Source organism: Ovis canadensis, chromosome 8 (assembly GCF_042477335.2).
Source record: "Ovis canadensis isolate MfBH-ARS-UI-01 breed Bighorn chromosome 8, ARS-UI_OviCan_v2, whole genome shotgun sequence".
NCBI classification, from domain to species: domain Eukaryota; kingdom Metazoa; phylum Chordata; class Mammalia; order Artiodactyla; family Bovidae; genus Ovis; species Ovis canadensis.
Genome location: NC_091252.1, coordinates 85,236,607 through 85,253,956, shown reverse-complemented (window position 1 = coordinate 85,253,956; position 17,350 = coordinate 85,236,607).

The window sequence follows — 17,350 nt, the reverse complement described above, 5'->3', positions numbered from 1 at the left end:
GATCATACACCTGTGGTTTTCTTTTCGGGGCGGCTTCAGGTCCCTTCTCCGGGCTCCAGGACTCCCACTACCCCGGGCCAGGCTGAACCCTGGGGGCCTCAGCAGCATTTCCTGTAGCGTTCTGGCCCCCTCTTCTCCTAGCGTCACCTCCCAAAGTCTCCGCATTACTGCTTCACCAAGGCACCCTTGTTCTGGCCCGGAGAGCCCACAAGTAGGCCAGGGGAGCCACTGAGGAGTAAAAGACCAAGGGAAAGGCGTCGCTTCCCCGGAAGAAGTTTCCAGAACCCCTGCGCACACCACCACTCCCGTTCAGGTTGTAACTCACCCAACTTCCCCCGCCCCATGGCAGGTTCATCCCAGAACTCACCGCTGCAAGTCCCGCTGAACCAGACAAAGAGAAGCAAGTCCAGGAAGCCAAGACTGGTCTTGGGGCCACCCATCTCTCCCTTTGCTACCTGGATCTCGATTTTGCAGGAGTGGAGGATGCCAGGTCAGAGGAGCCTATCCTTTCTGGGGAGGCAGACACTGCACTTCTTGGGCCGCCGGCGTTGCTCCGCCCACACGCCCCAGGCAAGGCCAGTGCAGTCAGTAACCTGTGGCTTCCCCAGACTGCTAGCTGGAAGCCAGGGTGTTGCCACTTCCTCCAGGGTGTTGCCACTTCCTCCTCTTCCCACTTGTTGGAGGCGTTTAGTGGGCTGATAGCCAGAATCTTCCTAGTTAGATCATTTTGTCATTTTGGTCTGGACTGAGTCTGAGTGAACTCCGGGAGTTAGTGATGGACAGGGAGGCCTGGCGTGCTGCCATTCATGGGGTGGCAAAGAGTCGGACACGACTGAGCGACTGAACTGAACTGAATTAATAGAAATTGATCAGTGGTCAGGGAAGAATTTCTGGCAAGAAGGTCATGGAGGGGCGAGCTCAGGGCTTCCTGCTTCGCCATCTTGAGCTTGCCTTGGGTGATCACTGACCTTTTCCATTGTACTGAGCTTTAGGGTTTTCCATACCATCTTATGAAAACCTGAAGGAACTTTTCAGCCAACTCACTTATTGTTTCCGGTGCCAGTTCAGGTGGCAGACTTAATTGATAAATGTTGTCTGTGTCCTGACCGGTCCACTGATCTGCCCTTCTCTCATCCCTCTCCCTCTCCTTGGGCTTCCTGAGTCCCAGAGACACAGCAGTATTGAAATTAGGCCAGCTCATCACCGCAAGTTTGCTTCAGTCCCATTTGTTTATTTCTCCTTCACAATTTCAATGCCAGTGCATTTTGAAGAGGGATTCTGTGTAATTCTACAGGTTGTTTGCCCCTGATTTTTTTTTGTATAATTGTCCAACCTTTGAAAATTACATAAGTTATAATGATCCAGTATTATTTGTCATTCAAAAAACAAAACAAAACAAAAAACTTTCCCTTGCTCCCAGCAACCATCCAAGGGAAATTAAAGTTCCTGAAAGAAGGCCAATTCAATATAGCTTCTACTCTGGTAGAAACAGAAAACAGAAAGATGAGGAAAAGCAATAAAGCAATTAGTCCTCATCAAACTTATATACTTTTGCACAGCAAAGGAAACCATGCACAAAACAAAAAAGGCAAACTGCAGACTGGGAGAAAAGATTTTCAAATGATGCAGCTCAGAAGGGCTTAATTCCCAAAATACATGACCAGCTCTTACAACTCAATAATAAAAACAGGGAGCCCAATCAAAGAATGGGCAGAAGATCTAAATAGACATTTCTTCAAAGAAGGCATACACATGGACAATAGGCATGTGAAAAGATGCTCAATATCAATATGTATTATTTTTAATTAGTTAATTAAACATTTTTATTGTATATTGGAATATATAGTTGATTTAAAATGTGTGTTACTTTCAGGTATACAGCAAAGTGATTCAGTTATACATATACATGTATCTATTTTTTTATAAATTCTTTTCCCATTTATGCTATTACAGAATATGGAACAGAGTTCCCTATGCCACACAAGTCCTTGTTGGTTATCTATTTTAAGTAGAGTAGTGTGTATATGTCAATCCTAACCTCCCAGTTTCTCTCTCTCCATCACCTATCACCTCTGGATATATGCCAGGGAGTGGGACTGCTGAATCATATGGTAGCCTGAACCTGCCTGCAATGTAGGAGACCTGGGTTTAATCTCTGGGTCAGGAAGATCCCCTGGAGAAGGAAATGGCAACCCACTTCAGTATTCTTCCCTGGAGAATTCCATGGGGGAATTCAGTCCCTGGGGTGGCAAAGAGTCGGACACGCCTTAGCAACTAAATCACTACCGCGTGCTAGCTCTGTTTTTAGTTTTGAAAAGAATCTCCATACCATTCTCCATAGTACGTGTATCAATTTACATTCCCACCAACAGTGTGGGAGGGTTCCCTTTTCTCCACAGTCTCTCCAGCATTTATTGTTTGTTCAGTTCAGTTCAGTTTAGTCACTCAGTCGTGTCCAGATTTTTGTGACCCCATGGTCTGCAGCACGCCAGGCTTCCCTGTCTATCACCAAGTCCTGGAGCCTACTCAAACTCACAGACTTTTCAATATGGCCATTCTGACCAGTGTGAGGTTCCTTGAAGGGGGAAGGAGAATAAATGTTGTCAGAGAATGAGCAGTAAAAGCTAAAGCGTCTCAGCCCCAGGATCCAGGGCACCTACTGGGGAACAAGGACAGACTTTAAGAGACAGAGCAGGGTTGGTTGCGTAGGCCTCTCATTGCAGTCGCTTCTCTTGTCGCAAAGCACTGGTTCTACTTTGCTTGGGCTTCCAAAGCACATGGGTTTTGTTGTCCTGTGGCATGTGGGATCTTCCCTAACCAGAGATCAAACCTGTGTCCCCTGCATTGGCAGGTGAATTCCTATCACTGGCCCACCAGAAAGCCCCTGCCACATCTTCTTTATCCATTCATTTGTCAATTGTCATTTAAGTTGCTTCTATGGTTTCTCAGGTAGCTCAGATGGTAAAGTGAAAGTGAAGTCGCTCAGTTGTGTCCGACTCTTAGCGACCCCATGGACTGTAGCCTACCAGGCTCCTCCATCCATGGGATTTTCCTGGCAAGAGTACTGGAGTGGGGTGCCATTGCCTTCTCCGGTGATATGCCTAGTACCTACTAAATACTGCATTTAAGTGTTAGCCAAATAAACAAACTGCATTAACATTCAACTTTTCATCAACAATTTTGGATGACAAAAATTTTAAAAACAATGCTTTCCAAGTTCTGAGGGAAAGCAATTTTCAAACTCAACCTCTGCCTAGCTAATGATTACTCATGATTACGAGGGAAGAATGGACTTAGAAAACTCACAAACTACAACAGCGCTTCTTAAGAACGCAAGTAAGAACCAAAACCAAGAAAGATGATTAAAAACAGTACCTCCAACTGCAGAAATTTTTAAAAATATCAAGAAGCAGCTTTCCAGCAAGGCTACATAACCAGGTGCCACAGCAGCAGAAATACAGACTTCAAGCAGTCTCCAATTAGAAAGAGAACTTGATAGAATATCTGATATAAGAGTCTGGATGGGGAACCATGTACAGTGGAAAACAGACAACAGACAAAAAGGCAAACGTAGCAGAAAAGAAACAGAATCCTAGTACACAACCTAGATCTACATAGTGACAATAGTCACCAATACTACTTGATTTTTCAACTTTTAAAACAAATTTGTATAGCCAAAGCCCTGACAATTTAATCCTGGATGCCAACAAGGCAAAGAGCACAGCTGACAAGCTTAGCATGAGCAGTAAGGACAGCAGGGGTAGAAAAGTTAATACCTAACCTCAGCATGTGAAGGGTCAAGGGGTACTCTGTATAGGAGACAAAAAAGGGGGAAAAAAATTACTTAATGCTATAGTTTATCAGTAGAAGAATAAAGGCACTGATTAGGGGGTGGGGTGGGGGGCGGGGGCCTGTACAGTGACTACTCCTAACACAGCTACAATTCAACAGATACATCCAAAAGCAATACATCAAACATAACCATGACACTCAGAGATAGAACCAAAAATAAGTTTAAAGCAGTTATCCCTGCAGAGCAGAAAGGAGGTAAGATATAATCAAAGTTTTAAACGCAAAGGACATGAGCATTTTTTCCACAGTTTCTCTTTGAGAAAAACAGGCGGTACTGGAAATTTCATCAGAACCATCAGTTTCGGTTTCTCCTCGGACAGGAACTAAGCAAGGTCAAGATTTCACACTGAATGAAGCCTGGAGACCCATCTACCTGTCCAAAACAAACAAAACCTAAACAAATAACCTTTCCCCCTTCCCCCCCAAAAAACCCTCACTAGCCTAAGCAGAAAGTTCCCAGTGTCGGCTGGGCACTTCGTTCAAAATCAGGGCATCGTGTGGCCCTGAACCTCCCCGATCTGGAAACTGAAAGCACGGATACCAAATCGAAACCGGACAGAGAAACCTGGAAACAATACGAAACGCCAAGAAACCAACAGCAAAGAGGCGTAGCACCGATCGAGCGCGCCCAGGAACCCTGAAAACGTCAAAGGCAGGCTTGGCCCAGCAGTCAGGCAACGAGGGACGGGCCCCTTCGCGGACTTGAGTGCTGTCCGAGACCTTCCCGAGGCGCTGCTCTCCCCGCGCGACCCCTGACACGAAAGCGACGGACTGCCTCTCCCCGAGCCGAAAGCCTCTCAGGCCGGCCGCCCCGGGAGTAGACAAAGCCGTGGGCGGGGTCTGCCGCCCGGGAACCCGCGGGCAGCGCAGGGGCGGCCCTCGCACCGCCCGAGCCGCTCCCGGCCCGGGACTGCGAGCGCCCGCACTCGGCCCGCGGCGACCGGAGAGGCAGCGGGCGCGGGCCCCGCGGGCGGGCGGCGAGCCCCTCGAGGACCACTGTCTGCACGCGCCCCGGGGCAGGGGGGTGCTCTAGACGTCGGCGTGGCGGCCGCCTGGAGCCCCCCACCTTCTCTTCTACGCAGTTGACAATGATGGACGGGTACTTGCGGCTGAGCCAGCGGAAGAAGGCCGGGACTCGAGCCAGCGGAAGAAGGCCAGGACTCCCATAGCAGCGGCGCAGCTGCGGGCGTTGGCCGGGCCAGTGAACGCGCAGTAGCGAGAGAGAGACCAGCCACGGCGGGCACCAGACAGTAAAGAATCTGCTTTCTATGTGGGAGACCTGGGTTCACTCCCTGTGTTGGAAAGCTCTTCTGGAGGAGGGCATGGCAACCCACTCCAGTATTCGTGCCTGGAGAATCCCATGGACAGAGGAGCCTGGTGGGCCATAGTCCATGGGGTCGCAGAGTTGAACACGACTGAGCTACTAAGCACACACACATTCTCCTTCCCCTGATGGTGTCTAGGCCCTGGTTCCCACCTCTTACCCTGGGCCCATAATTCTCCAGGTGAACGGCCTCAGGTTCTGAGTCCTTGCCCCATGTCTCCCCTAGGGTCTGGGTCTGTTCTGAGCAGGCCTACAAGGCATTAATTCTCCAAGAGAAGCAAGGGTTTGGGCCTGTTAACTGTCATAATGAAGGAAAGTCTGTTTCTATATTAGGGCTGGAGTGACAATGAAGTTGTAGCCAAGTTAAGGGTCTGTGAGGAAACTCAGGTGCTAGCTGGCCTGGGGAGTGCTGACTCACTCTTCATGTGCCCCACGAAATTTGTATGTTGCAACTTTGGCCCTGAATGTGATAGAATCGAAAGTTGGATGTGTGGGACGTGATTGGTGGGTTCAGTTCAGTTCAGTTCAGTCTCTCAGTCATGTCCGACTCTTTGCCACCCCTTGGACTGCATCATGCCAGGCTTTCCTGTCCATCACCAACACCCAGAGCTTGCTCAAACTCATTTCCATCAAATTGGTGATGCCATCCAACCATCTCATCCTCTGTCATCCCCTTCTCCTCCTGCCTTCAATCTTTCTCAGCATCAGGGTCTTTTTGAAAGACTCAGTTCTTCACCTCAGGTGGCCAAAGGATTGCAGTTTCAGCTTCAACATTAGTCCTTCCAATGAACACCCAGGACTGATTTCCTTTAGGATGGACTGGTTGGAGCTCCTTGCAGTCCAAGGGACTCTCAAGAGTCTTCTCCAACACCACAGTTCAAAAGCATCAATTCGTCGGCGCTCAGCCTTCTTCACAGTCCAACTCTCACATCCATACATGACTACTCGAAAAACCATAGCCTTGACTAGACGCAACTCAGTGACAGTTTGTCTCTGATTTTTAGGTTGGTGTCTAGGTTGGTCATAACCTTCCTTCCAAGGAGTAATTGTCTTTTATGGCTGCAATCACCAACTGCAGTGATTTTGGAGCCCAGAAAAATAAAGTCAACAACTCTTTCCATTGTTTCCCCATCTATTTGCCATGAACTGATGGGACTGGATGCCATGATCTCAGTTTTCTGAATGTTGAGCTTTAAGCCAACATTTTCCCTCTCCTTATTCACTTTCAAGAGGCTCTTTAGTTCTTCTTCACTTTCTGCCATAAAGGTGGTGTCATCTGCATATCTGAAGTTATTGATATTTCACCTGGCAATCTTGATTCCAGCTTGTGCTTCTTCTAGTCCAGCGTTTCTCATGATGTACTCTGCATATACGTTAAATAAGCAGGGTGACAATATACGGCCTTGACGGACTCCTTTTCCTATTTGGAAACAGTCTGTTGTTCCATGTCCAGTTCTAACTGTTGCTTCCTGACTTGCATATAGGTTTCTCAAGAGGCAGGTCAGGTGGTCTGGTATTCCCATCTCTTTCAGAATTTTTCACAGTTTCTTGTGATCCACACAGTCAAAGGCTTTGGCATAGTCAATAAAGCAGAAAGAGATGTTTTCTGGAAATCTTGATTGTGCGATAATCCAGCAGATGTTGGCAATTGGATCTCTGGTTCCTCTGCCTTTTTTAAAACCAGCTTGAACATCCAGAAGTTCACGGTTCACGTATTGCTGAAGCCTGGCTTGGAGAATTTTAAGCATCACTTTACTAGCATGTGAGATGAGTGCAATTGTGTGGCAGTTTGAGCATTCTTTGGCATTGCCTTTCTTTGGAATTGGAATGAAAACTGACCTTTTCCAGTCCTGTGGCCACTGCTGAGTTTTCCAAATTTGCTGTCATATTGAGTGCAGCACTTTCACAGCATCATCTTGCAGGATTTGAAATAGCTCAACTGGAATTTCATAATCTCCACTAGCTTTGTTCATTGCATTGCTTCCTAAGGCCCAGTTGACTTCACATTCCAGGATGCCTGGCTCTAGATGAGTGATCACACCATCGTGATTATCTGGGTCATGAAGATCTTTTTTGTAGAGTTCTTCTGTGTATTCTTGCCATCTCTTCTTAATATCTTCTGCTTCTGTTAGTTCCATACCATTTCTGTCCTTTATCGAGCCCATCTTTGCATGAAATGTTCCCTTGGTATCTCTAATTTTCTTGAAGAGATCTCTAGTCTTTCCCATTCTATTGTTTTCCTCTATTTCTTTGCATTGATCACTGAGGGAGGCTTTCTTATCCCTCCTTGCTATTCTTTCGAACTCTGCATTCAAATGGGTATATCTTTCCTTTTCTCCTTTGCTTTTTACTTCCCTTCTTTTCACAGCTATTTGTAAGGCCTCCTCAGACAGCCATTTTGCTTTTTCTCACTTCTTTTTCTTGGGGATGGTCTTGATTCTTGTCTCCTGTACAATGTCATGAACCTCTGTCCATAGTTCATCAGGCACTCTGCCTATCAGATCTGGTCCCTTAAATCTATTTCCCACTTCCATTGTATAGTCATAAGAGATTTCATTTAGTCATACCTGAATCAGATCATGAACTCCTTATTATCAAATTCAGACTGAAATTGAAGAAAGTAGGGAAAACCGCTAGACCATTCAGCTATGACCTAAATCAAATCCCTTATGATTATACAGTGGAAGTGAGAAATAGATTTAAGGGCCTAGATCTGATAGATAGAGTGCCTGATGAACTATGGAATGAGGTTCGTGACATTGTACAGGAGACAGGGATCAAGACCATCCCTATGGAAAAGAAATGCAAAAAAGCAAAATGGCTGTCTGGGGAAGGCTTACAAATAGACGTGAAAAGAAGAGAGGTGAAAAGCCAAGGAGAAAAGGAAAGATATAACCATCTGAATGCAGAGTTCCAAAGAATAGCAAGAGATAAGAAAGCCTTCTTCAGTGATCAATGCAAAGCAATAGAGGAAAACAACAGAATGAGAAAGACTAGAGATCTCTTCAAGAAAATTAGAGATACCAAGGGAACATTTCATGCAAAGATGGGCTCGATAAAGGACAGAAATGGTATGGAACTAACAGAAGCAGAAGATATTAAGAAGAGATGGCAAGAATACACAGAAGAACTCTACAAAAAAGATCTTCATGACCCAGATAATCACGATGGTGTGATCACTCATCTAGAGCCAGGCATCCTGGAATGTGAAGTCAACTGGGCCTTAGAAAGCATCACTACGAACAAAGCTAGTGGAGGTGATGGAATTCCTATTGAGCTATTTCAAATCCTGCAAGATGATGCTGTGAAAGTGCTGCACTCAATATGCCAGCAAGTTTGCAAAACTCAGCAGTGGCCACAGGACTGGAAAAGGTCAGTTTTCATTCCAATCCCAAAGAAGGCTATGCCAAAGAATGCTCAAACTACTGCACAATTGCATTCATCTCACACGCTAGTAAGGGAATGCTCAAAATTCTCCAAGCCAGGCTTTAGCAGTATGTGAACCGTGAACTTTCTGATGTTCAAGATGGTTTTAAAAAAGGCAGAGGAACCAGAGATCAAATTGCCAACATCCGCTGGATCATGGAAAAAGCAAGAGAGTTCCAGAAAGACATCAATTTCTGCTTTATTGACTATGCCAACGCCTTTGACTGTGTGGATCACAATAAACTGTGGAAAATTCTGAAAGAGATGGGCATACCAGACCACCTGACCTGCCTCTTGAGAAATCTGTATGCAGGCCAGGAAGCAACAGTTAGAACTGGACATGGAACAACAGACTGGTTCCAAATAGGAAAAAGAGTCTGTCAAGGCTGTATATTGTCACCCTGCTTATTTAACGTATATGCAGAGTACATCATGAGAAACGCTGGACTAGAAGAAGCACAAGCTGGAATCAAGATTGCTGGGAGAAATATCAATAACTTCAGATATGCAGATGACACCACCCTTATGGCAGAAAGTGAAGAGGAACTAAAAAGCCTCTTGATGACCGTGAAAGAGGAGAGTGAAAAAGTTGGCTTAAAGCTCAACATTCAGAAAATGAAGATCATGGCATCCAGTCCCATCACTCCATGGGAAATAGATGGGGAAACAGTGAAAACAGTATCAGACTTTATTTTGGGGGGCTCCAAAATCACTGCAGATGGTGATTGCAGCCATGAAATTAAAGACGCTTACTCCTTGGAAGAAAAGTTATGAGCAACCTAGATAGCATATTGAAAAGCAGAGACATTACTTTGCCGACTAAGGTCTGACTAGTCAAGGCTATGGCTTTTCCAGTAGTCATGTATGGATGTGAGAGTTGGACTGCAAAGAAGGCTGAGCGCCAAAGAATTGATGCTTTTGAACTGTGGTGTTGGAGAAGACTCTTGAGAGTCCCTTGGACTGCAAGGAGATCCAACCAGTCCTTTCTGAAGGAAATCAGCCCTGGGATTTCTTTGGAAGGAATGATGCTAAAGCTGAAACTCCAGTACTTTGGCCACCTCATGCAAAGTGTTGACTCATTGGAAAAGACTTTGATGCTGTGAGGAATTGGAGGCAGGAGGAGAAGGGGACGACCGAGGATGAGATGGCTGGATGGCATCACTGACTCGATGGATGCGAGTCTGAGTGAACTCTGGGAGTTGGTGATGGACAGGGAGGCCTGGCGTGTTGCGATTCATGGGGTCTAAAAGAGTCGGACATGACTGAGCGACTGAACTGAACTGAACTGAACTGAATGGCCTAGTGGTTTTCTCCATTTTCTTCAATTTCTGTCTGAATTTGGCAATAAGGAGTTTGTGATCTGATCACAGTCCACGCCCGGTCTTGTTTTCGCTCACTGTATAGAGCTTTTCCATCTTTGGCTGCAAAGAATATAATCGATCTGATTACACTGTCGATCATCTGGTGATGTCCACGTGTAGAGACTTCTCTTTTGTTTTTTGAAGAGGGTGTTTGCTATGACCAGCGCGTTCTTTTGACAGAACTCTATTAGCCTTTGCCCTGCTTCATTCTGTACTCCAAGGCCAAATTTTCCTGTTACTTCAGGGGTTTCTTGACTTCCTACTTTTGCATCCCAGTCCCCTATAATGAAAAGGACATCTTTTTTAGGTGTTAATTCTAGCAGATCTTGTAGGTCTTCATAGAACTGTTCAGCTTCTTCAGCGTTCCTGGCCGGGGAACAGACTTGGATTAACGTGATATTGAATGGTTTGCCTTGGAAACAAATATAGATCATTCTGTCATTTTTTGAGATTGCATCCAAGTACTGCATTTCAGAGTCTTTTGTTGACCATGATGGCTACTCCATTTCTTCTAAGGGATTTCTGCCCACAGTAGTAGATATAGTGGTCATCTGAGTTAAATTCACCCATTCCAGTCCATTTTAGTTCGCTGATTCCTAGAATGTCAACCTTCACTCTTGTCATGTCCTGTTTGACCACTTTCAATTTGCCTTGATTCATGGACCTGACATTCCAAGTTCCTATGTAATATTGCTCTTTACAGCATCAGACCTTGCTTCCGTCACCAGTTCCATCCACAGCTGGGTATTGTTTTTGCTTTGGCTCCATCCCTTCATTCTTTCTGGAGTTTTTTCTCCACTGATCTCCAGTAGCATGTTGGGCACCTACGAGCCTGGGGAGTTCATCTTTCAGTGTCCTGTCTTTTTGCCTTTCCATACTGTTCATGGGGTTCTCAAGGCAAGAATACTGAAGTGGCTTGCCATTCCCTTCTCCAGTGGACCACATTCTGTCAGACCTCTCCACCATGACCCATCCATCTTGGGTGGCCCCACACGCATGGCTTGGTTTCACTGAGTAATGCAAGGCTGTGGTCCATGTGGTAAGATTGGCTAGTTGTCTGTGATTGTGGTTTCCGTCTGTCCGACCTCAGATGCCCTCTTTCAGTGCCTACCGTCTCTCTTGAGTTTCACTTACCTTGGATGTGGGGTATCTCTTCACAGCTACTACAGCAAAGCGCAGCCACTGCTCCTTACATTGTACGTGGGGTAGCTCCTCTCAGATATTTAATCAATAGAATTTGATGAGGCCAGACGAGAAATCCAGGCTAGGTTTTATTGGCGTTCCTGAAACTAGGGTCTGGCTGCTTCCCGCTCAAAAACCATTAAAGAGGTCATGCTGATGGAAAGAAAAGTTTGCCTTATTCTGGATGCCAGCAATGGCAGAGGGGACAGGGGTAGGGGACTTTCATGGTGGATCAGCGGTAAAGAATCTGCCCAGAATCCACCCGTCAGTGCAGGAGGTGTGGGTTCAATCCCTGCCTCTGAAAGATTCCTTGCAAAAGGAAATAGCAACCCACCCCAGTATTCTTGCCTGGAAAATCCCATGGACAAAGGAGTCTGACAGGCTACAGTCCATGGGGTCACAGTCACACACTTAGTGAGTAAACAACAAATGGAGGTGAGGGGAGGTGTGGGTATGATGGACATCTGTCCAAAGGCTGACTCCCCACAATCAGTGGGCAAGAACTTTTATAGACAGAGGGAGGGGGCTGCATGCCGAAACAGCACAGTCAGCTCTGACAGTCATCTCCAGATTGGTCATGGATGGTCTGACCAGAGTCATCTTGATTGTTTCAAGTACAGTTAATCTTGGTTCCATGGTTGGCTTGTTCTCATCTCCTTAAGGACAGTTCTTGGAATTGTGGCAGCTTATATCATGGCTACAGTCTGGTCATCATGTAGCTAATTTCTTCCAACTGGTGGGAATTTATGTATCTATAAGACAGCTCACAGGATAGAGCTCAGAATATTATCAACAGCCCTTGAGAAGGACCTCAAAGTCCTTGACGACACTTATGACTACACTATTCTTATTTGGTCTCCTTTGACTATTTCCTTAGTTTCTGCATTTTTTCACTCTCTGATTAAGCTTAGTGTGTGGCTAGAGTTTTTCCACGGACAAAAGGCAGGCTGAGGACATGGTGGGGCAAGGACCATAGGGTCCCGCCCTGTTTCATGGAATTCTTGCTACAGTTCGAGGGAAGGGAAACAAGTTCCTTCACTTGATCCTGAGGGGGACACGCTGGTCCTTTATGTGGGGTGAAGGTGGGGCCGGATCCCTGGGTGAGGCAGGAGGGGTGGCTTAGGTGGTCTGCTCACCCCATTGGTGGTGCTGTGTGTCAACTCATACTCACTACTTTGCTTTTGCTCCCAACACCTCAGTAGTGGCAGTTGGGGCTTGATCATTTTGTATCTTGTTGCTCATAATTGTCCCAACTGTGCATGCATGCAGCACTTTTTCTCCCTTTATAGTGTCTTTGCATTTTGATGCTTGATGAGACCTTAGTCCAGGTCCCAGCCTGTCTCAGGTGTGACAGAAGCAGGAGGAGAAGAGGGAATTCTCGCTTGGACTCCCCGGTCATAAACTTTCCCACGGTCTATACTCAACACCCAGAAAATGAGTTCTGAGAATAACTGAACCCCCTTCCATCTGATTGGAAGAACTGCTGTATGGAGTTAATTTCACAGTGTGTAGTGAATTGACTTCTCATCCAGACATCTAAAATGGTTCTGGTTACATGCCATCCTTTTGGATGAATTGAGGAAATAGTCACTGAATTCAATTACTGTTCTCCATGGTTCAGAGGAAAAGTGTGGTTGACACAGAGAGAGATCCTGGCCACACTGTGTGAGGAGATGGTCAACAGGGGCAGCTGCTGTCTCCATGCCTGCAAAGTTCCTATTTCTCAGCAAGAATCCAATAAATATTTATTGAATGAATACATGTTCAGTTACTGCTTGTTTTCTAGTGTTAATGAAAATGTTATCAGTCCAGGATCATCAATAGATGGTAAAATTATGGGCTGAAATATTGTCAGGAAACAGGATATTCCTGTTTTATGATAGAGGAATATTACGATATTCCTATTATTATTACTGTTTTATAATAGAGGAATATCCCTCTAATACAGAAATGAAGTTTCAGCCCACATTTTATTTGTCTGTGCAAATATCAGAATCAAACTCACCTTTTATTTTTGCCATCATCATCATCGTGATCACTTGCTAGTCTGTATCTTATTGACATTCTGGAGACTTTGGTTTGACCTCCTTTATCCTGACTATTGAGGACTTTTTCTTCCTTAGGTGAGTTGCTCTGTGGTTTCCACTGCCTTTATTTTGAGAAGTGTGACCAGGGTGACCTTAATATTTCTTTTCGCTTCACTAAACTTGAGATGAAGCTTGAACTCATTCCAGGCTCTAGGCCTCTGACTTCCCTTTACTTGGAGCATTCTATTTCAAAATCTTGTCATTGTCATTTTTTTCTCTTACCAGTTTTACAACTCAGGACTGTTTTCTCAAGGCCCTGGGAGCCATCTGTTTCTTTCTTTCTCTCAAGGTGACTTATTAAGGCCATTTATTACTTAGATGCGCCAGCACACTCTATGACCAAGCCCACCCAGATGAAAGGAAGAATGAGAAACTAAGACAAGCTATACACCTAGTGGAAACGGAATCAATGAAGGATACTAACTTGCCAGTCTATGTGACATGAGCTTTCCTACTGTGTATTATCTAATAAGCTATAACTTCCTTTGCTGCTGTTGCTGCTGTTTAGTCCCTAAGTCATGTCCAGCTTTTTGAGACTTCATGGACTATAGCCAGCCAGGCTCCTATTTCCAAGGGATTTCCCAGGGAAGAATACTGGAGTGGCACTGTTTACAGATTTTTGTTTTTGGTTGCCCTGGGTCTATGTTTCTGCGTGCAGGCTTTCTCCTGCTGCAGCTAGCAGGAGCTACTCTCTAGTGGTGGCACTTGGGCTTCTCACTGAGGTGGCTTCTCTTGCTGTGGAGCACTGGCCTGAGGCACGATGGGTTCAGTAGTCACAGTATTGGGTTCGGCAGTTATGGCCTGCAGGCTCTAAAGCGTGGGCCTTGAGAGCCATCTCTTTGAATCTGAAGTATTAAAGGAGATAGTGCTGGCATCTCCCAGTCTCTGTAGGAGGGTAAGAGCCTATATTTGGCTCCCAAGTAGCTCAGCTGGTAAAGAATCTACCTGCAAGGCAGGAGACCCTGGTTTGATTCCTGGGTTGGGAAAATCCCCTTTAGAAGGGATAGACTACACACTCCAGTATTTTTGGGCTTCCCTTGTGGGTCAGATGGTAAAAGTATCCACCTGCAATGTGAGAAACTCAAGTTCAACCCTAGGGTTGGGAAGATCCCTTGGAGGAGGGCCTGGCAAATCACTCCAGTATTCTTGCCTGGAGGATCCCTGTGGACAGAGGAGCCTGGAGGGCTATAGTACATGGAGTCACAAAGAGTCAGACAGGACTGAGCAACTAGGCACAGCACAGCACAGGAGCCTATACTAGTCGGCTGGTCCTGCCATACAGAGGACCACAGACTGGATGGCTTACACAACAAACACAGGTTTTTCTATAGTTCTGTAGGGAGGAAGTCCAGATCATGGTGCTGGAGGGTTTGTATCTTCATAAGATCAATATATCTTATTTCTTGATGCATTTCAGACTTGAAGACAATACCACATTTGCCTCAAACACTTCATCATGTAGTTCAGAAACAAATGGTCTTTTCTGCCTTTGAATCTGTATTCTGTTTCCCCGTGTTACCTTGAACTTCTAATTTAATGAATACTGCTGCATTTTCTTTAATGGACTGTATTAATTTTTTAGTTTTAATATTTAAAGGTTAAGGTTTAAAATTTAATTTCCCGAGATAGAAATTAAGATGCATCATTTTAATTTTTTTGGCTGTGCCATGAGGCATGTAGGATCTTGTTCCTTAACCAGGGATCGAACCCGCACCCCTAGAGTCTAAGCTTGGGGTCTTTACCACTGGGCCAACAGGGAAGGCCCCCTGCCCCCGATCTACCATGTTTATATATATATTTTGCCACCACTGCTGCTGCTAAGTCGCTTCAGTCGTGTCCAACTCTGTGCGACCCCATAGACCGCAGCCTGCCAGGCTCCCCCATCCCTGGGATTCTCCAGGCAAGAACACTGGAGTGGGTTGCCATTTCCTTCTCCAATGCATGAAAGTGAAAAGTGAAAGTGAAATTGCTCAGTCATGTCCGACTCTTAGCGACTCCATGGACTGCAGCCCACCAGGCTCCTCTGTCCATGGGATTTTCCAGGCAAGAGTACTGGAGTGGGGTGCCATTGCCTTCTCCATATATTATAAATGGATATTATAAATATTCTTAATATTTACCTTTTGACTTTCCTGGTGGCTGAAATGGTAAAGGGTCTGCCTACAATGCAGGAGACCTGCGTTCAATCACTGGCTTGGGAAGATCTCCTGGAGAAGGCGATGGAAACCCACTCCAGTACTCTTGCCTGGAAAATCCGATGGACAGAGGAGACTTGTAGGCTACAATCCATGGGGTCGTGAAGAGTCGGACAGGACTGAGCAACTTCACTTTCACGTTAGCTAAGTAAGAGATAAATGACCACTAAAGGGAAACTCCCCAAATGCATAAACCATACAAATTCAAGAGTTCAAGTCCATGCAAATGAAGAAAGAACATAAGATAAAAATAGACATCGGGAATCAAGACAGCCTGTCATTACCGTCCCTTTTGGTTGTTGTTGTTAGAGTTAGTCATGTTCAGGACGATCATCTCCAATATATTTTTACGGGATATATCCACCAGGCTCCCCTCTAATTTTCAGAAACAATAGGGACCTCAGCTCCAGAATTCTCCCAGGGGACTCATGAACATGATGTTAGCAAGACCACAGTCATAGGAGAGAAAAACCTCTCCATCCACCTGGCCTTGAACCTCACACCATGGCTGTCCAGGACTCGGCTGAGGACTGATGGTGAAATTATAGGAAAGAGAGTGAGCATGTGTGAAGGCAAAACAGAGAGGGTGAGGTTGGGAGAAAAAGACCCATAGCCCTCCTCCCCCAGTTATGTGAAGCGGAGTAGGGCTGCAGGGCTGGGCTGACAGAGCAGGACGGCCCCACCTGCCCCACCCCCGACCCCAAACACACCCCAGTTACTAGCTGAGGAAGAGGAGGAAGACTTGATCAGGCAAAAAAACCACACAGCCCTGGATATGCCTATCTCCACTCTTTTCAAAAGCTCCACACCTAGCATGAACTGACACAATTTTTTCCAGAGATGGGCCAGGCCAGCTCAGAAGGAGAGGCCTAAACACAGAGGACTGTGAGGATGTCTCTGAGTGTCCTGAGAAGAGATGGGGAGCCTTTGGGGGCTGCTCCTGAGGAAGCAGGATCACAGTGGGGGAGGATGAGCGCAGAAGCCAAAGCTGGAGAAGGGAAAGTTCACAATTAGGGGGACAGGACTTAGCAAGGCCCAGTAGATGCTGCTGATCTCCCACTAGGATTGGTTTTAGAAGCCTGGAGAGAGGGCTGGCCCACATGGCATCAAAGAGAAATTCCAGAACTTCTGAGGCAGATGGTAGAGGAGGGGATCCAAGGCTCAGAGAAGTGAATCTACCAGGGTAGACACAGTATGAAAGGGCAAGAAAGTGTGCAATCCATCGGCTCCATGGGAAAGCCTGAAGGATTCTATGGAGCCCTAGAGGAAAGCATGGATGAGAAATATGTCCAACAGCGCAAGTGAGATCTGCCAGGACTTGAAACCTGGGATCTGTGGACCTTTGCTTTAGTGCTTGCACCTGGACAATGATCTCCTCCAGCAACAAAATACAAAGAAATTATAAGGGACTGAAAATAACTGCACACATGCCAAGTTGGGCTTAATTGTGAATGAAAAGATAAAAAACCCAACTGGAAAAGCAGGGTAAGGGGTATGATCCCTGCACAGGGCACTGCCACGACGGTGGGCAGGCCATCTAAGCCATCCCTCAGGTCCTAACCCTTGGCCTGCCCCTACCCTTACCCCATATAAGGGGCTAGCCTGCCCCCCCACCCCTCCCAAGGCAATGAGCAAGGAGACCCATTGCTGGTGCTCGCGCCCTCACACGGCAGCACATGTCCCAGGGAAGCCTTGCCTGGATTTCTTATCTGGCCCTTTATCCACTTCTATCGAGTAAGGTTCTGTTTGGGCCATCCAAGAGTCTATTTCTCCAGTCCTGTGTAAATTCTGGCAGCTCTTTGGTGGGGTTAATGGTGACCCCCACCAAGAGGACTTATGCCATACCCATGTCTGCAGCACTAAGCATATCCAAGTCTGCCGAACCCAGAGCCCCTGCCCCTGCAGCGTCACTGACTCAATGGG